This window comes from Dipodomys spectabilis, unplaced genomic scaffold (assembly GCF_019054845.1).
Source record: "Dipodomys spectabilis isolate Male_0828 unplaced genomic scaffold, ASM1905484v1 ptg000157l, whole genome shotgun sequence".
Classification (NCBI taxonomy): Eukaryota; Metazoa; Chordata; class Mammalia; order Rodentia; family Heteromyidae; genus Dipodomys; species Dipodomys spectabilis.
The window spans coordinates 8,402,335-8,421,711 of record NW_024870834.1 but is presented as its reverse complement, the minus strand read 5'-3'; positions in this window follow the sequence as shown (position 1 = coordinate 8,421,711).

The window sequence follows — 19,377 nt, the reverse complement described above, 5'->3', positions numbered from 1 at the left end:
GGAAGGAAGGAGAGAGAAAGGAAGGAAGGAAGGAAGGAAGGAAGGAAGGAAGGAAGGAAGGAAGGAAGGAAAGAGAGAAGGAAAGAGAGGCAGGAAGGAAGGAGAGAGGAAGGAAGGAAGGAAGGAAGGAAGGAAGGAAGGAAGGAAGGAAGGAAAGAGAGAAGGAAAGAGAGGCAGGAAGGAAGGAGAGAGAAAGGAAGGAAGGAAGGAAGGAAGGAAGGAAGGAAGGAAGGAAGGAAGGAAGGAAGGAAGGAAAAGGAAAAGTGCTTCTGGAAGTCATATATGAGGATTGGGGGATATTGTCACTGGGTTCACTAACCCTTTTCCTTTCTTCTCCATCTTCCTGAGCCACCTGCCTGGAAAGCTCCCTTAGCTCCAGCCTCTAGTGGAGCAGCGGGGTTAGGAGGGGAAGAGGCAGGTCAGGATCTTATTCCATAGAGACTCTACCCTGGGAGGGCTGTCTTAGCTCTGCCTTCCTTCCTACTGGATGATCCTCATGTCAGCCCTGGCAGGAGGCAAGTACTCCCTCCCGGCCCTGAGGCTTACCAGAAGTGGTGGCCACTCCCCCCTTGAGGTACACCACTGTCAGCTCAGAGTGATGCTCTCTCTGTGTGTCCCCAGTGTGTCCCCTGTCTGTCCCCCGCCAGGCATTGGCTGGCACGCACATACATGCAGATCCTTCTGTACCTTCTTCAAGATCTGCACTCCCATCCTGCAATGCCATCCTCCTCCTCCTCCTCCTGTATGAGGATGCTCCCTGCCCCACCCAAGGTTGGGCCGCTGGATTTGTTTCTCACATCAAAAGCATGTCAGTCTCTCTTCCCAGCTGAAGTCCCCACAACTACCCCAGGGGGGTCTCTCTCACATCTCACAGGGGTCCCCAAATCTTTTACCTGGGTCTTCTCTCAGCTCCAGCTGCTGGAGGAGCTAACACATTTTTAATCCACACACATTTGCATGTAAGGTTTTTATTTGATTCAGCACATGGATTTACTAAATCATTCGAAGATCTACCAGGCACTCACCTTGCCGGTTCAAAGGCAGTTCGTTACAAGGGGTCTGGCTGGCAGGGAACTGACGGCCTTGTCCTGTGTTTCCAGGGAAAACATACAGCAATGCTCAGACGTGTCAAGATGAAGTGTGGCTCTGCCCCAGCAAATGAAGCCAAATGTCCACAGCTACCATGTAGCGTCATTGTGTCTGGCTCAAAGCCTGCTCTTCTTGCTGAGTGCTGTGACTCATGCCTGTAATCCTAGCTACTTAGGAGGATGAGATCTGAGAATCTTAATTCCAGTGAAGCCAGGCAGGCTGGAAAATCTGTGAGACTCTTTTCCCAAATTAACCAGAAAAAAAAAAGGGGCCTGGCCATGGATATGTAGCTCAAGTAGTTAAGTACCAGCTTTGAGTGAAAAAAAAAAAAAAACAAACAAACTACTATAGAACAGCTCCCAGACCCTGAGTTCAAATCCCACCAAAACCAAAACAACAAACAAATAAAACCTGCTCTTCTTATTAACACATGAAAAACCCATCTACCTTAAAGCTTACCTTCCTGAGAAAGCAATCCTAAGGTCAAAAGGTTGAAGAAAGTTTTTTTTTCCTCTTATGTAAACGTCATCTTTGAACATTCTAGGCCTATTGGAGTGCCCTACTCCATGCAGTCTTTCAGAAACCTTCCTTCTTACCTCTGCACCTCCTGAAGCAGGTTATTTGTAAAGTGCCAGTCTACAAACTTTTTGATAACGGCCCATGAATTAAATCCTAGCATTGAATATAAGATTTCAGAAACTGCTGCCCCAATTTGGCATTCTGATGACAACTGAGCTCTACATTAAGGAACTCATCTCATTGAATTGGACCAGCTGCATCAAATTTGGTCTTTAATGGGGTCAGGGTGGGAGAAGAGTGGAAATCTGGTTTTTTAATACTGATAGATTAAAAATGGCACTACTCTAAGGCCTGTTTATCTGTCTGGTTAATTCTTAAAGAAAGGGACAAAGACAAAGACACATCCATGTCTTAAGTTGGCAAATTGGGAATGATTCATTTTTCTACTCACAAGGCTGGGTAAAAATGTTTCAATATGGCTGCTGCCATGAATACAATGGAAGCTGGGAAATGTAGTCCCAAACTGGGAGGAACATGTTAGTCACAGCTCCAGAACTGTGGAAGATGAGGAGAATAGATTTTGGTGGATGACCAGTATTTTCTGTCCCACATCATTCTTCCATATCTTCCATGCTTCAATATAGTCTACTCCATTTGGCTTTTCCAACTCTCTTTCCTATATACTTCCAATTTCTTTTTTCTTTTTGTCAATCGTGGGGCTTGAACTCAAGGCCTGGGTGATGTCCCTGAGCTCTTATGCTCAAGGCTAGCAATCTACACTTTGGGCCACAGTGCTACTTCCAGTTTTCTGGTAGTTAATCGGACATGAGTCTCATGGACTTTCCTGTCCAGGCTGACTTCGAACCACAATCCTTGGATCTCAGCCTCCCGAGTAGCTAGGATTACAGGCATGAGCCACTGGTGCCAACCTTTATATTTTCGATTTCTTGTTGGAATACAGTATGAACAACACAAGACTAGCCTTGAAAGACCTGTTCTGTTAGTCTTATTTATATCACAAAATGGCTCTGTGACCTGGAAGAGGTTACTTTACCTCTCTGCTTCAGACACAGAGATTTCCTTCCTTGACAATCCTCCCTGACAATACAGGATGGTGATATTTATCAGGTAAGATAATGATGACCAAGGACACCATACATTAATAGCAAGAGCTTCTATGGTTTGAATTGTTTTAAAGACTTGGTGGTAGAAACTTTAAGTGATGGAGAAGTCTGTTCAGGTGTTGTGTTAGTCAGTTTTGTTTTTTTTTTTTTCCTCTCAGTCATGCACCAAAGTCTCCAAAACTCTGAGTCCAAATCAGCCTTTTCTCTTTACAAGTTAATGTATTTCAGGTATTTTATTACAGTAACAGAAAGCCAAAGAAGACAAGAGCTAACATTGGGTGTCTGGTATATGCCAGGCAGGGTTCAAAGAATGTTACACGTATTAACCCACTTAACTTTCACATCAAACCTGTACATAAGGTACTGTTATTGTCTTCATTGTCTGACTGAAAAAAGAGGAGGTACAGAGTAGGGAAGAGCCTTGCCTAGGGTTGCTGGACTCCCTATTTGTAATTGTGGTTGTGTTGCTTCTTTAATAGATGGGTATAAGATTTCCAGAGTATTTCTTAAACTTCCTGAATTTCCTCTTTAATTTATGGGCCATCTGGTCTACCTTCCTGTGAGATGAAAAGAATTCTTTGGAGACAGGATCATTACTTTCCTGTGCTTTTACTCTTCCCCCTCACCCTACCTACATTCATAATTTGCCCAGCCCGGTGCTTGCTCATAAGAGAAATTTACCAAATGTATGTGGATGGCTCTAGACACACCAATAAATTTTTTTAGTTAATTCATTGTGCCATAGTAGAAATGATATAAATTTACTATCACTACATTCCAATCCTCCTTTTTCCTGGGTACTAAATGTGTTAGACTGGGCAAACATTTACCCCCTAACGTCACAAAGCATACATATTCTCAAATGTCTACTCCATTCGGCTTTTCCAACTCTCTGTTCTATATACTTCCAATTTCTTTTTTCTTTTTGTCAATCGTGGGGCTTGAACTCAAGGGAGGACCATTGGTTTGAAAATTGAGTCTCTGTGCCTGCTACTTACCCTAATTCATCCAGAACACACTTCAACATCAGACTAATAACCAAATAAACAGGTAACTAGCCAGTACATTAGTCTCCCTTGCCCCTCATCATGCTAGTAGAAAATAAACCCCAGAAAGCCAAGGGCTTTTCTATCATGTTCACAGCTGTATCCCTATGTCCTAGAACAATGTCTGACTCACAAGTGCTCATCAATTGTTGAGTGAATGAATGATGGAATTATAAATTTCAGACTTGGGATTAAGCCAGGGATTAAGGGCAAGGGCAAGGGGGTGCCTGGAGCCAGTGGTAACTTAATGGGAACAGTGTGACTGGCAGTTTGGCCAAACAGATGTCCAACCTCCCACCATCTCTATACTACACACAAACCAGCCCTCCCTGGCTTCTATCTCCAGTCACAACTGGAGCTTCCTGAAGCGTTCCTCTTATACTACCTACTATATCAGCTGAGCATTCACTGAAGAGCTTCCTTTAGCCCCACCAGCCCTCCCATGGCTCAGCAAGGCCTAGTATGGACAGGAAAGGTTCAGTCTTTGCCAGTCAATCACCATCCCTTTGTTCCCTGCCCCCCCGCCTACCCTGCTCTCCTTTGTGTCTTTTTACATGAGAGTCAGCAGAGGGAGGGCTTGGGGAATATTATCAGAGTCCTGATTGCAACCCCTAACATTATAATCCAGAGGGTTGTGAGGCGCATTAGTACATCCCAGGATAAATTAATTCAGTGTATAAGTAAGCACTTTGAAGCTGGGCACATCGCTCGGCTTTTGAAGCTTAAGCCCTGTTTAGATTACTTGATTAAAGTGGGTCCAGAGCTTCGGAGATCAATATATTTTGCTTAAGAGCAGTGTTGCTACAGAAGCAGATTTAATTGTGTCCGCGGTGCCCTGTGCTATGGATAGCCCTTTAGAATATAATGAGATATTACTGAGCCAAAATCCAGGGGCGGGAGGAAGAGATGAGGGACAATCATTCAAGTCACTACCCTGGGAAGGTATGTGATATAGATTTGCAGGATGTGAGCATAAATAATCCCTGGAAATGAAAAACTGTCAAAAATTAAGATGGCAATCACTGCTTAGACGATCTTGGCATGCAGGACACAAGAGGAAAATCTTGGTTGCCTGGCTGCTTTGAGGATAGAAGGAAGCTATTAGGCCCTCATAATGTGACACTGTTAGGATTCTGGGCTGACACTTCATCAAAATCATTGTGGTTAATGAAGGAGGTTGACCCATGTCCCCCAGGAGGCAGAAGACAGGCGATGTCTCTAATATCAGGGACAGTCCAATGAGTCAACTGTTAGGGTACTGGATATGCATCCAGAGTGGCCGGGAAGAAAGGAAGCCACATGTACAACGTGCCTCCTGTGTGCTAGCTAGTGCTTCAGGAAACTCAGCACTGCTACATTTTCTTTCATTTCATTGTTAAAGCAATGCAGTACCCTGACTACCTTGCGCCTAGCTTATGGGCATGGACTGGTTGGAAAGGAGGTGGGGGCAGAATTTGCCAGCTTGGGTCTCCATTTAGCTACCAACCACCTATGTGAACATTTTCAAATTAACCAATCTGTGCTCTCCCTCTCCCTCTCTGTTTATAGATATATGTATCTATATGTATACATATATATGTATATGTATCTATATGTATACATATAGATACATATATCTATATCTACATATAGAGACACACACACACACACATATATAGTTTTCTTGATTGTAAAATTAGGGGAATCCTAAGGTTCTCTAGAACTCAATCTTCTGGCTAGAATAACTCTGGCCTGAAAGCCAGTGAATGTGGCTTCAGACTTTGCAACATCAACAAGCCATATGATAGACTAATCATCTCTCTCTACCCATGTATACAGGGGGAGAGGAAGCAATTTCTACTCAAATTGGGATGGCAACAAACAAGACACATGAAAGAGACCTTTGACAAGTTATAAAGATCGTCCAGAAGTTATTTAAGCTGTATCAATCAAGGCCTGGCACTGGTGGTTCACACGTGTAATTTCAGCTATTCAGGAGGCTGAGATCTGAGGATTGGGGTTTGAAACCTAGCTTAGGCAGACAAATCTCTGAGATTCTTGTCTGTAAATAGCAAAAAGCTGGAAGTGTGGTTATGACTCAAGTGATAGAACACCAGTATTGAGTGGAAAAGCCAAGTGAAATCCTGAGTTTAAGTTCCAGTAGAGGCACAAAAACAAATGAATAAAATAATATATCAATCAAGCCAGCCACTGGTGGCTCACACCTGTATTCTAGCTACTCAGGAAGCTGAGATCTACGGATCATGGTTCAAAGCCAGCCTGAGCAGAAAAGGCCAAGAGACTTTTTTTCTTTTTGTCAGTTGTGGGGCTCGAACTCAGGGTCTGGGTGTTGTTCCTGAGCTCTTTTGCTCAAGGCTAGTACTCTACCACTTAGAGTCATAGCGCCACTCCTGGTTTTCTGGTGGTTAATTGGAGTCTTATGGGGACTTTTCGACAGGGCTGGCTTTGAACTGTGATCCTCAGATCTCAGTCTCCTGAGTAGCTAGGATTACAGCCAGCAGCATCCAGTGCTATGAAACTCTTATCTCCAGCAAACTACTCAGAAAAAGTTGTGAGTGGTGCAGTGACTGTAGAGGGCTGGCGTTGAGTTCAAGCCCCAGGACTGTCACAAAAAGAAAACTACATCAGTAATCAGATATGCTTAAAGGTGATCTTTAAAAGTCTAGGAGAGTCTGTGACTTCATGCGAACTCAGGTTGAGCCAGAATAGAGACTAAAGACCAGGTCGTCGGTCATGACAGAAGAGCCCTCTACCAGTACAGCTGCAGGTCTCCCTGCCCCGGGAGTTCTTTGCCCTCCCCAGACTCTTACAAGCTTCATTTCTCAACTCAGAACTCTTGTATGAAGCCTGGGGAGTCTTGTGCTGGTCCTTTCTAAGTTGAGCCCGATTGCCTTGGAGCCAGGGCCAGGGCCATAAAGTGGACGAGAAAAGAAAGATCATCAGCAAGGACCCGAAGAAAGACGGCTTCCCACTGAAGCAGCGTGGATGCCAGACGTGTCCTTCCCCTCACAGCTTGTGGCGGCTGATAGAGCGTGGGGGAATCCAGATCCTCCATCCCTTAAGTTTTCACGTAAAAATATTTTTATTTATGTTGCATCAACATGACACAGCACCATATGCCCATGAATCAGACCCAATATAGTATCTGCAGATCTGCCTCCCAGAGGACTGAGCTGAGAACAGGCTTCAGAAGACTGAGGAGAGGACACAGGCTGATTTTAGAAGAGGCAGGCAGAAGCCCCACAGTGCTTGTTTCATAGTTTCTCAGATGGGAACAGAGGAGAGAACCAATATGTCCTGAGACTGCTCATTCATTATTTCAAGAACATTCATTTTGGTGATCAAATATGTGAATCCCCTTTCAGGGTTTGGGAAACTTATCACATTTCTTTTTAATGTTGGTGAGTGGGTGGTGCTATAGTTGCTTCTCACTCCAAAAGCTGCAATTGCCAGCTTTTATCTGCCTCCCTTGCAGCTAGACATGAATACATTGCATAGACAGATATGTCATCCAGAGATAGCAAAATAGAGAAGCTGTGGAAGACACGGAAATGTGGTAATGGTGTGTGTGTGTGTGTGTGTGTGTGTGTGTGTGTGTATCAGAGACTGAGAGAAAGAGAGAGAGAGGAGAGAGAGGAGTATGTATATAAGTGTGTCTATGACAATCTTTGTGTTTGCAGAAGTGTGTGTGTATGTGCGTGTGTGTGTGTGTGTGTGTGTGTGTGTGTGTGTGTGGTTTTTTACATATGCATTAGGCTGGAGGCACAGATCTCAAAGGTGCAGCTTCCTTGTGATCAAAATAAGATGAGATGATCCAGGTAAAGGACGCAATTAAATACTAGATCTAAGTCACCAGAGGACAGATTTACACCTAAGAAATTGCCAGTACTCTTGCTAAAATAAATTCCTAAGCTAGGCACCAGTGCTTCATTTCTGTAATCTTAGCTATCTCAGGAGGCTAAGGTCTGAAGATCACAGTTTGAAACTAGCCTGGGCAGACAAATCCATAAGACTTCTTATCTCCAATTAATCAGTGAAAGGCCGGAAAGTAGAGGTATCCCTCAAGTGGCAGAGCACCAGTCTTTAACAGAAAAGCCAAGCAAGAATGTGGGGCCCTGAATTCAAGCTCCAGTAATGGCATGTACACATGCATGCATGTGTGCACATGCATGTGCGCGCACATGCACACACACACACACACATCCATTCCTGAAAAGCAAACTAGGATTGTATGCTTCCTTTAAACAATAATACACATACCACCCACTTGGCATTTAAGGTACCTTTTAAGGCTGGTTGTAATTTTTCACTGTTACATCTTTTGAGCTTTTCAATTGCCCTGTTGCAGGACCTTAGAACAAAATATACAGTCCAGCTTGCTCAAGAACATCTGAAATTTACGTCTCATAGTTCTCAAGGCTAGTTAGTCCCTGAGCAAGGCACCAGCAGGTTGGGTGTCTGCTGGGGCCCACTTCCTGGTTTTTATAATAGCTCTTTCTTCCTGTGCCCTCACATGGCAGAAGAAGCAAATGAGCACCCTTGGGCCTAGTTTTTCATCCAACTCATAAGGATCTTCCAAATACCCTCACCTTTTAATTCCATCATCTTGGGGTAAACATTTTGGCAAAAAATTTAGGAGATGCAGCATTCAGCTCAGAGCATACCCTGTACAAAGCAGACTCGTTCCTGTCTTAGGGAGTTTAAAGTCAGGGCTTAGGAAAAAAGTGATTCACTCAAGGTCAACTAACTTCGATAGCCAGGGCAGGACTAGACACATAGGTGTTTTGGTACTGAGACAGCTCTTATCCATCCTTGTCAAGGGGTTGGGCACCAAACAAGCGCATATATATATATATATATATATATATATATATATATATCCTCCCTGCTGGCTTCCCAGAAGCCCTTTAAATCTATTCACAGCTAAAAGCAGCTGTACTTGTAGACTTCTCAGCCAGAGCTGCGAACTCAAGTTACTCTGAGTTGATATTAGTGATTTGCTACCAAGAATTCCAATTAATACACAAGTATCACCACTTGTGCTATCTCCTTTTATCTGACAGCCATTCTCTGAATCATGGTGATGTACCAGGGGCCACGTCAGGCTCTAGAGATGCAATGATGAATCGGCTACCTTCCCTGCCTTCAGACTGAAGCCATCCCATGAGCTGGTGGTTGACAGATGTTCCTGCTTCTGTTTTCTAGGTCAGGAGACCTAGACTCAGGGGTGCTGAAGGACTTTGTCAGGGTCATAGCGTTTTAGTGGCAGAACCAAGGAAAGTACCCCAGCAGAGTTTCTGCAGAGCATATTACTTCTCCACTGGAGTCCATAGCTGACAGATAAGGGCAGAATCCAACCACAAGTCTCCAGGGTTGCCGTTTCCCTTTGGAATCCAATAAAGATTGAAAGAATAAATAACTTCCAGAAGGGCTTAGAGGAGCTCACATGAATGATAAAGCTAGAATGAGTTATTACGGGGCAAGTCAAAGAGGCGCACATCCCTAACCTCTAGAAATTGACTTCACCAGAGGCAACTTCTGCGTCCTTCCGGTAAAGCAGTGTGAGAAACAGAACAAAGGGACAGGCCAAACTTGATTCTGCTCTCCTCTAGTGGGTCTTATATTTCAGACATTTTGGTCCCTACCCTCTCAAGAAATAGGATCTAAGAGTCTTGAAACTTATTATCAGGAAACGGAATCCTTTGCAGGATAGAGGGATGGTAGGGTAGAAAGAGATTTGCTAGTGAGGAGATTCAAACGAGCACAGAAATCCCCTACTTGGGTCTTTTCTTCCAGCCCCAGAGGTTGTGCCTCTAGTTGGGATGAGAACAAAGAAGGAGGTACTCAGGACACAAAGGCACACATCACACCACCTAGCCATTGCCATGGTAACAACATGGTCCCTGGGAAGGGGAAGGCAGCTACTGCCCCCATTTTATTTATTTATTTATTTTTTGCCTCACGATCTGAGTGGCAGCGGCCACATCACAGGAAAAAGTGGGGACAGAGCTACTAGAATACCCAGGCTTAATTCTGTCCTCAGTGCCACACCAGCCCACCCTCTGCCCTTTCTCCAAAGTCCATCAATAGAAGTCTTCTTACTTCTTCCTCTCAGAAGCCCCCAGCAGACTGACTTTTCAAACTTAGTGCTTCTGAGGATATCTGAACAGGATGGAGGCTTCAGTGTCGTCACCGTTACCTTCTTTGCCTATTTTTTGGAAGAGGGCAAGGAAGCCTGGCATTTCCCTCCCTATTTTCCCCCAAATAGAGAGATCTTTTTGGTCTTCCTTCTAAATGAGAAGTAGTTACTGGGGAATAATAAGGTTTTTGTTTATTGATTGGGATTTGAACTCAGGGCCTGGTACTTGCTAAGCAGTTGCTGTATCACTTGAGCCACTCTACCAGTCTTTCTTTTGGGTTGGTTGTGTTCCAGTTATAATCTTCCTTCAAGCTTGGGCAGTCCTGGACTGCAGTCCTCCTATTTGTAATTCCCTGTGTTGCTGGGATTGCCGGTTTATGCCATTACAACCCAGATGGAGACTCACAATCATGGTTTTTTGGGGGGGTATTTTTTGTGGTCCAAGGCTGTCCTTGAACTGCAATCTCCTGATCTCTACCTTCCAAGTAGTTAGGCTTTAGCCACCACACTAGGCTCCACAGCAGTATTTCTGACAAAGAAACCAGCTAAAGAAAGAGAAGCATGCAGATTTAACATTTTCAGAGTCTCTCTAAAATGAAAGGCAAAAATGGTTATTTAGATTTATTAGGATCAGTTTTAAAACACTTCAGACATTTCAAACCCTCATATTCTCAACCTTTCACAGCAAACCTGTTTCTACTTCTTCCATCCTCTTTCATCATCCATACAAGGTTTGGAAATAGTGGTCTGTCCACTGCATCCCCATCAGGTCTTCCTCATGGAATTTCTCTTCTGAGGGAATCTAGATCCATGTGACACAGTAAGAGAGTCCTCCACATGTCCAAAGCAAGACGAATAAAGCAACTTTAAGAAAGTATAATTTAAGATTGGGAAGAGATGTTAGAGGTGCCTGGTCCAGGCACCAAGTATCTCCGCCAGCAAATGATTATATATGAGACCATAAACATTTGCAACTATTTATTTGACTGGCAGATTTCCTATTCCCATAACAGGTATTAGCAGACACTTACTGAATTTCTTCCTTGGCAGACATGACTAGTCAATCACAGAAGTCCTTCTAATCATCCAAATTCAGCTTTGGAATAAGCTTCTGAATTTTCTCAATACAAGGCTCCATTCTGATACAGTTAATACTTGTGTTGAAGCTTAATCCCATTCATAATTCCATATTTAAAAATGAGGAAAAAGATTTGCCTAGATATTTGCGTCAGTTAGTTGTAGGCTGGTCCAATATTTGGACCTGCTGATGACAAAGAGAGTTTCATGGAGCAAGAAAACATGCAGACAAGGTGAACAATGACAGGTACTAAGCTAATTTTCCAGAACTCCAGGGTGACTTTTGTCTTATTAGAAAAAAGTCACAGTAGCGTTGGGAAGGTGGCTCAGTGGTAGAGTACTTGCCTCGCATGCATGAGACTCTGGGTTCGATTCCTCAGTACCACATAGCAGAAAAGCCAGAAGTGGTGCTGTGGCTCAAGTGGTAGAGCTCTACCCTTGAGATGAAGAGCTCAGGGATAATGCCCAAGCCCAGATTTCAGGCCCATGACCAACAAAAAGAAAAAACAAAAAAAGAAAAAAGAAAAAAGTCACAGTCATTTCTACATATCTCATAACATAATGTTGCAAAATTTCAGTATACACAATAAAGTCTGTATACACGCACACACACACAGATCTTTATTAGTAAAACTTTATTTTTTGCTGAGTACTGGTGTCTCACACCTATAATCCTAGGTATTTAGGAGGCTGAGATCTGAGGATCATGGTTTGAAGCCAACTTGGGCTTAATATTGAGACTCTTATCTCCAATTAACCACTCAACCCCTCCCCCCCCCAAAAAAAAACCCCACTAAAAACAACCCCAGAAATACAGCTGTGGCTCCAAGTGGTAGAGCTCCTAGCTTTGAGCAAAATTGCTCAGGGACAGCACCCAAGCCCTGAATTCAAGGTATTGAGGTTTGAACCCAGGGCCTCACAGTTGCTAGCTTACCATGGTACCACTGAGCCATACTCCCAGTCCTTTGTTACTGAAGCTTTTGGGTTGTGCCCCATAGTGGTGTGGCTCACTTGATGATACAGGGACAAGAAGGCATGGTCCCACATCAGAAAGCAAGAGAGACCCACCTTACTGCCTTGAACTCTGATATGATTTGAATTTCTTTTCTAGAGCCATTAAAAGAGAATACATCTTAACATATTAACATTCTAGTTCCATTGCCAAGGACATCTTAAAACACAGCCATCACTTGATATCCATGAGAAACTGGTTCCAGGACCCCCTTGGATAGCAAACTCCACAGATGCTTAAGGGTCCAGTATAAAAGGACAAGGTATCTGCATAGAATGTATACACATTTTCCCATATGCCTTCAGTCATCTCTAGGTTACTTGTAATGCCCAACACAATGCAAACACTATACAAATATTTGTAATTCTGATTGTTTAGGGAATAATAACAAGGAAAAAGAAGTCTGCACATTTTCAGTATGGATACAATTCCCTCCCCCCCGCCCCAATATTTCCAATCCAGCTAGATGGCTCATGCCTATAATCCTAGCTACTTGGGAGGCTGAGATCTGAGGATCAGGGTTTGAAACCAACCTTGGCAGGAAAGCCCATGAGACTCTTATCTACAATTAACCACCAAAAAAAAAAAAAAAAACCAGAAATGGAGCCATGGCTCAAGTGGCAGAGTATCAGCCTTGTGGGGGAAAAAGTTCAGAAATAGTTCCCAGGTCCTGAGTTCAAACTCCAGTACTGGCACAAAAATTCCAATCCAAAGTGGATTAAATTGTGGAGATGGAACAGGGGTGTGGAGGTAGGGAAAGGGGTGGGTGGGGCATGGGAGCTGGGAAGCAGAGCTCTTTCACTGAGCTGGAAGAAGTGTATGTTAGGACTTACAGGTATTGGACAGATTTCTGCCAATATGTACTCAAGAGCCTTGAAAATACAGATTTTGTTTACCTTAGTTAAAGGATTAGTTTAAGGAAATAGTAAGAATATACAACACAAATGTACATAGAAAAACATTCAATAGGATAGCAAAGAATTAGAAATCATTTAAGTATTTGTCAATGTGATGGAACACAAGGCAGCCATTACTAGTTACTGAACAGAATTCACTATAACTTATTACAGAATAACAGCGTGTAGATGGCAAAGTGATGTGGCTAGATCAAGATGTGTGAGTGTGTGTGTGTGTGTGTGTGTGTGTGTGTGTGTGTGTGTGTGTGTGTGTGTGTATGCATTAGGCTGAAAGCACAGATCTCAAATGAGCAGTTTCTTTGTGATTGGCATGGTGAGACTGTGGATGAGTGTTTTTCTTCAAGATCTGCTGTATTTATCATGATTTCATTGATGAATATGTATTACTTTGGTAATTTGAAAAATTTTTTAAAAGTTGATAAAAAAAAACCCACCAGCTCATTTGCCACCTGACAGATGGAAAACTATTCGAGCACAGAGAAAAACAATTGCTTTAAAGTTTTAAAATTAAAGTTAATATTGTTTAAAAAATTAGATTTAAGCCCCCCAAATGAGCTATAAACAAGTTAATCAAGATGCCCCTGTAGGTTTAGAACTTGAGTATAGTTTTGAATAAATATTGCTAAACTAACTCCCTATTTGGTACAGTGAATATTTTTCAAACTCCTTAGATTCTAATTCATGTTACATGAACACCTTAGCTCCTTGATCTTGTCCTTTAATGGGCAACAAAACCAAAGCTCCTCAGTACCCCCCTACACACACACAATTATAAAACACAAAGAGACCAGAGGCTCTGTGGCTAGGCAGGCCTCCTCTGCATCTCTGTGTCAAGCCAGCTTAAGGCCAATGGTCTTTGCAAACTGTAAAATACCTAGACAAATGTGATTAACTGAGAACATGAGTGAATCAGTCTGTTCGGGCTTTGCTTTGAGGGAAGAAAAATCCAAGGAAAAGAAATATAAAGCATGTTACTTACAATACCAGCACCCAGGGATCGGAGGTAACCTGGCCCACATAGTGAGACTTTGTTTCAGAAGGGAGAAAAGAAAAGAAGAAAGGAAGGGAAGGGAAAGGAAGGGTTTTATGTCTATTTTACTCTCAGATTATTCTTAACATCCAATACAACAACAACAACAAAGCCAAAGTTCCTTAGTACCAGCACACACACACACACACACACACACACACACAATTATAAAACACAGAGGGCAGTTAACATTATTAATGACCACATCACCTAGACCTGGCTTCTGTCTCTCTGCACACATTTGTGTGCTCTGTGTATCCCCAGGGCACACATACTCTTGTGCACGTACACACACACACACTCACCTGCTCACAGATGACTGATGGATATGCTCCCCTCCATAGGAAAGTTTGCAATTGGAGAAATAATATTTACAACGTTTGGCAAGGAGCACTTTCTGGAGGAAGAGACATCATTTTTCCTTTCAAAAGACTTGTATTATTTTCAGGAAAAAGTCTCAGTCTTAAACATATAAGTGTAAAAGACCTACTTCCAACACTGAGAGAAAATGGCAGGGTCATCATCATAAACAGGACCTCAAGCTGTTTGGACCATGGAGAGACACGATTACAAATGAAAACAAGGCTATTCTTTTCTTTCATTCTTTTTTCTTTTCTTTTTTTGTTGGTCATGGGGATTAAATTCAGGGCCTGGGCACTGTCGGTGAGATCTGCTGCTCAAGGCTAGTGCTCTACCACTTTGAGCTATAGTTCCACTTCTGGTTTTCTGATGGTTAATTAGAGATCTGAGTCTTACTGACTTTCCTGACCAGGCTGACTTTGAACTGTGATCCTCAGATTTCATCCTCTTGAGTAGCTGGGATTACAGGTATGAGCTACCAGCATCAGGCACAAGGCTGTTCTTTACCCTGACCCTGACCATGAGTCAGAGAAGCAGATCAGTGGTAGGTGTGTCTCAGTGGAAAGTGTGTTCCCCTGAAGGAAATAGATCTTCCCTTTTCCAGTCATCCTGGGTAAGCATGAGGGTCAGCTCTTGGACTAGGAAAGGGTCACCCCATGAGGGCTGGAGGAAGGCTGGGCTGGTCCCTAACCTGAAGAGTCCTCCCAAGCTCTAACCTCGGAGCGTGAGTGAGGGAAGACTTGGACCTGTGAGTCCCAAAGACACGAAGAATCATTTGTTACCAAGGCCTTTGCTTCAGTCAGCGCTAACATCTTCTCTCGAGTGTTCAGCAAGAATATTCTGAGGCTCTGAGCTGGGATCTGGGGGCAGTCAGGGCAGTGAAGAGTAAGTGGCCTGGCAAAGACAGAGATGACCAGCAGGGCCTCAGATCTACTGGAGGAAGTGACACAATGCCCTTGCAGGGAAGAAGAATGGATTTCCTGTATTCTTTGGAGTAGGGAGGCTAGAATCATCATAATGTGGGCATAAGAGAAAATGTAAACTTATTTTGTGCTTCACTGGGAAGTGGGTGGCAGGCACTAATAATATGCATATTTCCACTTCAGAAAAACAAGAGAGGGCATATGCTACACCATGTTTTGGAACCCAATTGTTTCACGTACAAATGTACTATGAAAATATTTTCCAGAGCATTAGTCTTAAAAAGAGAGTCTTAAAAACAGTGGTTACACATTATTTAATTTTATAGTAGCAACGTTTGAATTCAGGGCCTCAAACTAGAATAAAGCTGGACCACATAAGCCACCGTCTAGCTTAGTTGGTGCTCATTATTTTTGAAGTAGAATCTTGACTTTTGCCAGGACTAGATAATGGTATTTCCACAGAAGATATTTCCACAGTAGCTGGGATGGCAGGCATTTGCTACCATGGCCAGCTATTTCTTTTGAGTTGGAACCTTTTGAGCCTGGTTGGCCTAGAGCCTCGGTCCTTCATGTCTGCCTTTTGAGTAGCTGAATTACAACAAAAAGTCATGAGTACTTAGCTAATGGCTGCTATACATTCTAATGCATGTATGAACCTCAAGTTAGATAACCAATGTATTATTTCTAGTTATCATTATTGTAAGTGATACTTCGATATCTTCATTGCTAAGTCTTATTGATTATTCACTGCTAAATCTTTAAATCCAATCATGACCATCTAGTTAGACTAACATCCTTGGAACAGAATTCCTAGGTCAAAAGACTTCATACTTTCAACATGTCGCCCCATCATCCAGACAAAGATTCAACTAGAAATACTATTATTGCATTTATTTTTATTTATTTATTTATTTGCCAGTGCTGGGGCTTGAACTCAGAGCTTGGGTGCTGTCCCTGAGCCTCTTCGTGCTCAAGGCTAGTGCTCTACTAGTTGAGCCACAGCACTACTTCTGGCTTTTTGTGAGTACTTTATTGGAGATAAAAAGTCTCACAGAGGGGCTGGGAAGGTGGCTCAGTGGTAGAGTGCTTGCCTTGCATGCATGAGGCCCTGGGTTTGATTCCTCAGCACCACATAAGCAAAAAGAAAAAAGCCAGAAGTGGCGCTGTGGCTCAAGTGGTAGAGCGCTAGCCTTGAGCTGAAGAGCTGAGGGACAGCCCCCAGGCCCAGAGTTCAGGCTCCATGACTGGACCAAAAAAAAAGTCTCACAGATTTTTCTGCCTGGACTGGCTTCAATCTGTGATCTTCAGATCTCAGCCTCCTGAGGAGCTAGGATTATAGGCATGAGCCACTGGTGCCTGGCTATTTTTTTAATTGCAACTTTTGGTGGTAAAACAGAAAGGGCATGCTCTGACAGCAAAGCCCATCTGCCTACATGCGGGCAGCTGAAGGATGCATCCCCTGAGGAGACTTGGAAAAACAAGAATAAAACCTACTAATGTCTTCTATTAATACCATATGTCAACATTACTAAATGTTGTTCATGATAAATACTTCCCAAAAACATGCTTTTTGGTTTAAGTTCTAAACAATTACTGTGGTTATTTTGAGTTCTAATAAGATAACCATAAGTTTAAAGTTAGTGAACTTCTATTTCCTATCCTTAGATTACATTCTACGTGAGAATTAATTTGGAAACTCCCAGCTCTGTGGTTTCCCCCAGTGCAGAGCAGGGAAGGCCAGGCACAAGCTATTTCAGATCCTTCCCAAGGTGAAGTTCACCATAACTTGGAATCATTTGCATTGACCTGGGGCAGGGTTCATACTCCCACCCACCACAGATGGTTGTGTTTAGACAAGAGATTTGAAGTAAACATTGGTTGCCAATAACTCATGACAGCGCAGCTCTTGTGGTAACAGAAACACAGAACTTGAACAACTTCATTCCCTCAGTTTTTAACCTGCATCTGAATTTAACATGGACTAAGACACAAACTGTGAGGTGCAGTCATTTTATCTGGAAAAGGAGAACATAAATTCATGCCTGGAAATGATTTGCTAAATTGAAATGAAATCTTTTAAAGAATGAAATTTGCTCTTCCTTTAAAATTTGTTACTTGCTTAAAAATTAAAGAATAATTCAAGGAAATAAAACATTACGGAACAACGACCAGTGACTAGATAATCATTTGTATGCATGAAGTTGTATCATATTAGTGATAGGGCCTGGAAGCTTGTGTCTCCTAAAATTCATATCCTGCCATCCTCACTCCCAAGGTGATAGAACAAGGAGGTGGCGTCTGGGCTGGATGAGGGTCATGAGGGTGGGAGTATCATAAATAAGATTAGTGAACTTATACAGGAGGACCCAGAAAACTACATTGACTCTCCCACCATATGTGGAACAGGGAGAAGGTACCATCTGAAATCCAGGATACAGGCTTTCATCGGATACGAAATCTTCCAATACCTTAATCTTAAACTTCCCAACCTCTAGAACTATAAGAAATGAATTTCTGTCCAGTGTATAGTATTTTGCTACAGTACTTTGGAACAGAATAAAGCAATCAGACTAGAAACAAAGGGACCAAGTTCAAATATTAAGTAAACATAAAAACCATTAAATATACAGTTGGGCTACCCCTCCCCTTTCTTTTCTGTTCTGTAATTGTTATTTTTAAAAAACTTATACGACACATATGACGATCAAGGAAAGAAAATTCAATGCCTGGATTTCTCTTCTGAGCATTGTCATTGTTTTATTCCCTGATTATTACTGAGAGTACTTTTGTTCTATAGAAGAGGAAGGGAAATAAAGGAGTGATCTCTTCTAGGTGGAAATGACTATAAAATTTGCAAGAGCCTTTGTTCAAAAACAATGGCAGGCCAGGCAGTGGTGGCTCACGTCTATAATCCTAGCTACTCAGAGGGCTGAGATCTGACAGAGATGTGAGAGTCTTATCTCTAGTTAACTACCCAAAAAGCTAGAAGTGAAGCTGTGCCTCAAATGGTAAAGCACTAGCCTTGAATACAAAAGCTCAGGGATAGTATTGAAGACCTGAGTTTAAGTCCAAGGACACACACACACACACACACACACACACACACACACACACACACACACACATACACACACACACACACACACACATGCAATGATGGCAAATTTCAAGATGGTGTTAGTAGCATATTAAACTGAGTTCTGGTTCTTCAAAGAAAGGGCCTCAGCAAATGTACAGGTCAAACACCCATGAAATTAACCTAGCCCCAAGGTACAAATATTGTGGGAATGACATTGTTCTCTCATTGGTCCCCTTTCCTGGCTACAGGAGCTATGGTTCTACCTGCTACCCTCCTTTTTGACTCACAAGCAAGAACTACTGACCAGCACAATGGCTCCAAAGCCCTTTACATTCGAAATTGAATCCGACGTCAGAGCAATATCAGGACAACCATGCACATTGGTTGATCAGAAAAAGTTATTTCTCAGAAGTGGCCATACCTAGATCTTTCTAAATAACCATTATTATTATTATTACTACCAAGTTTGGGCTGTTGGGTAGTTGCTTGCTTATCTGGGGTCTCTGGACTGAGCTATCTGTTAGAGCTGTGCTAGGTAACATGAAGTATAAAATTTGTCCAATTTACTTGCACCCGATGGCGAGAAAGCTCTCACGGTGGCTGGTGACTACAAACGGCAACTATTTGAAGATACAGTGACAGAGATGGGAAGTGGATATCCACGTTCGGGTGCACCTTGGATGCCGTGTTGGGTCTGCTATGGTCCAGGTGTGGCTAACATGTCCCCCAAGAATCCATTGTGATTAAAAATCTTCTTCCCCAATGTGGCTCTGTTGAGAGTTGGTGAAACTTTGGGAGATGGGGCCTAGCGAGCGGTGCTGTGGCCACTGGGGACTGTGACCTCAGGAGGAAGTTCTTCCAGACTCTGTGGATATCCTCACAAGAGGATCGGTATCATGGCTTGAGTGGGGCTTCACTCGGCCACCCTGACTCCTGTTCTGAGATATGATCAATCTTCCCAACACAAGCTCTTCCCCCATTGCCAGCTGACTTTTGCCATAAAGTCTCACCAGACTGAAGCCAAGCAGGTACTATTTCTTGGACCTCTCAGAACTGTGAGCT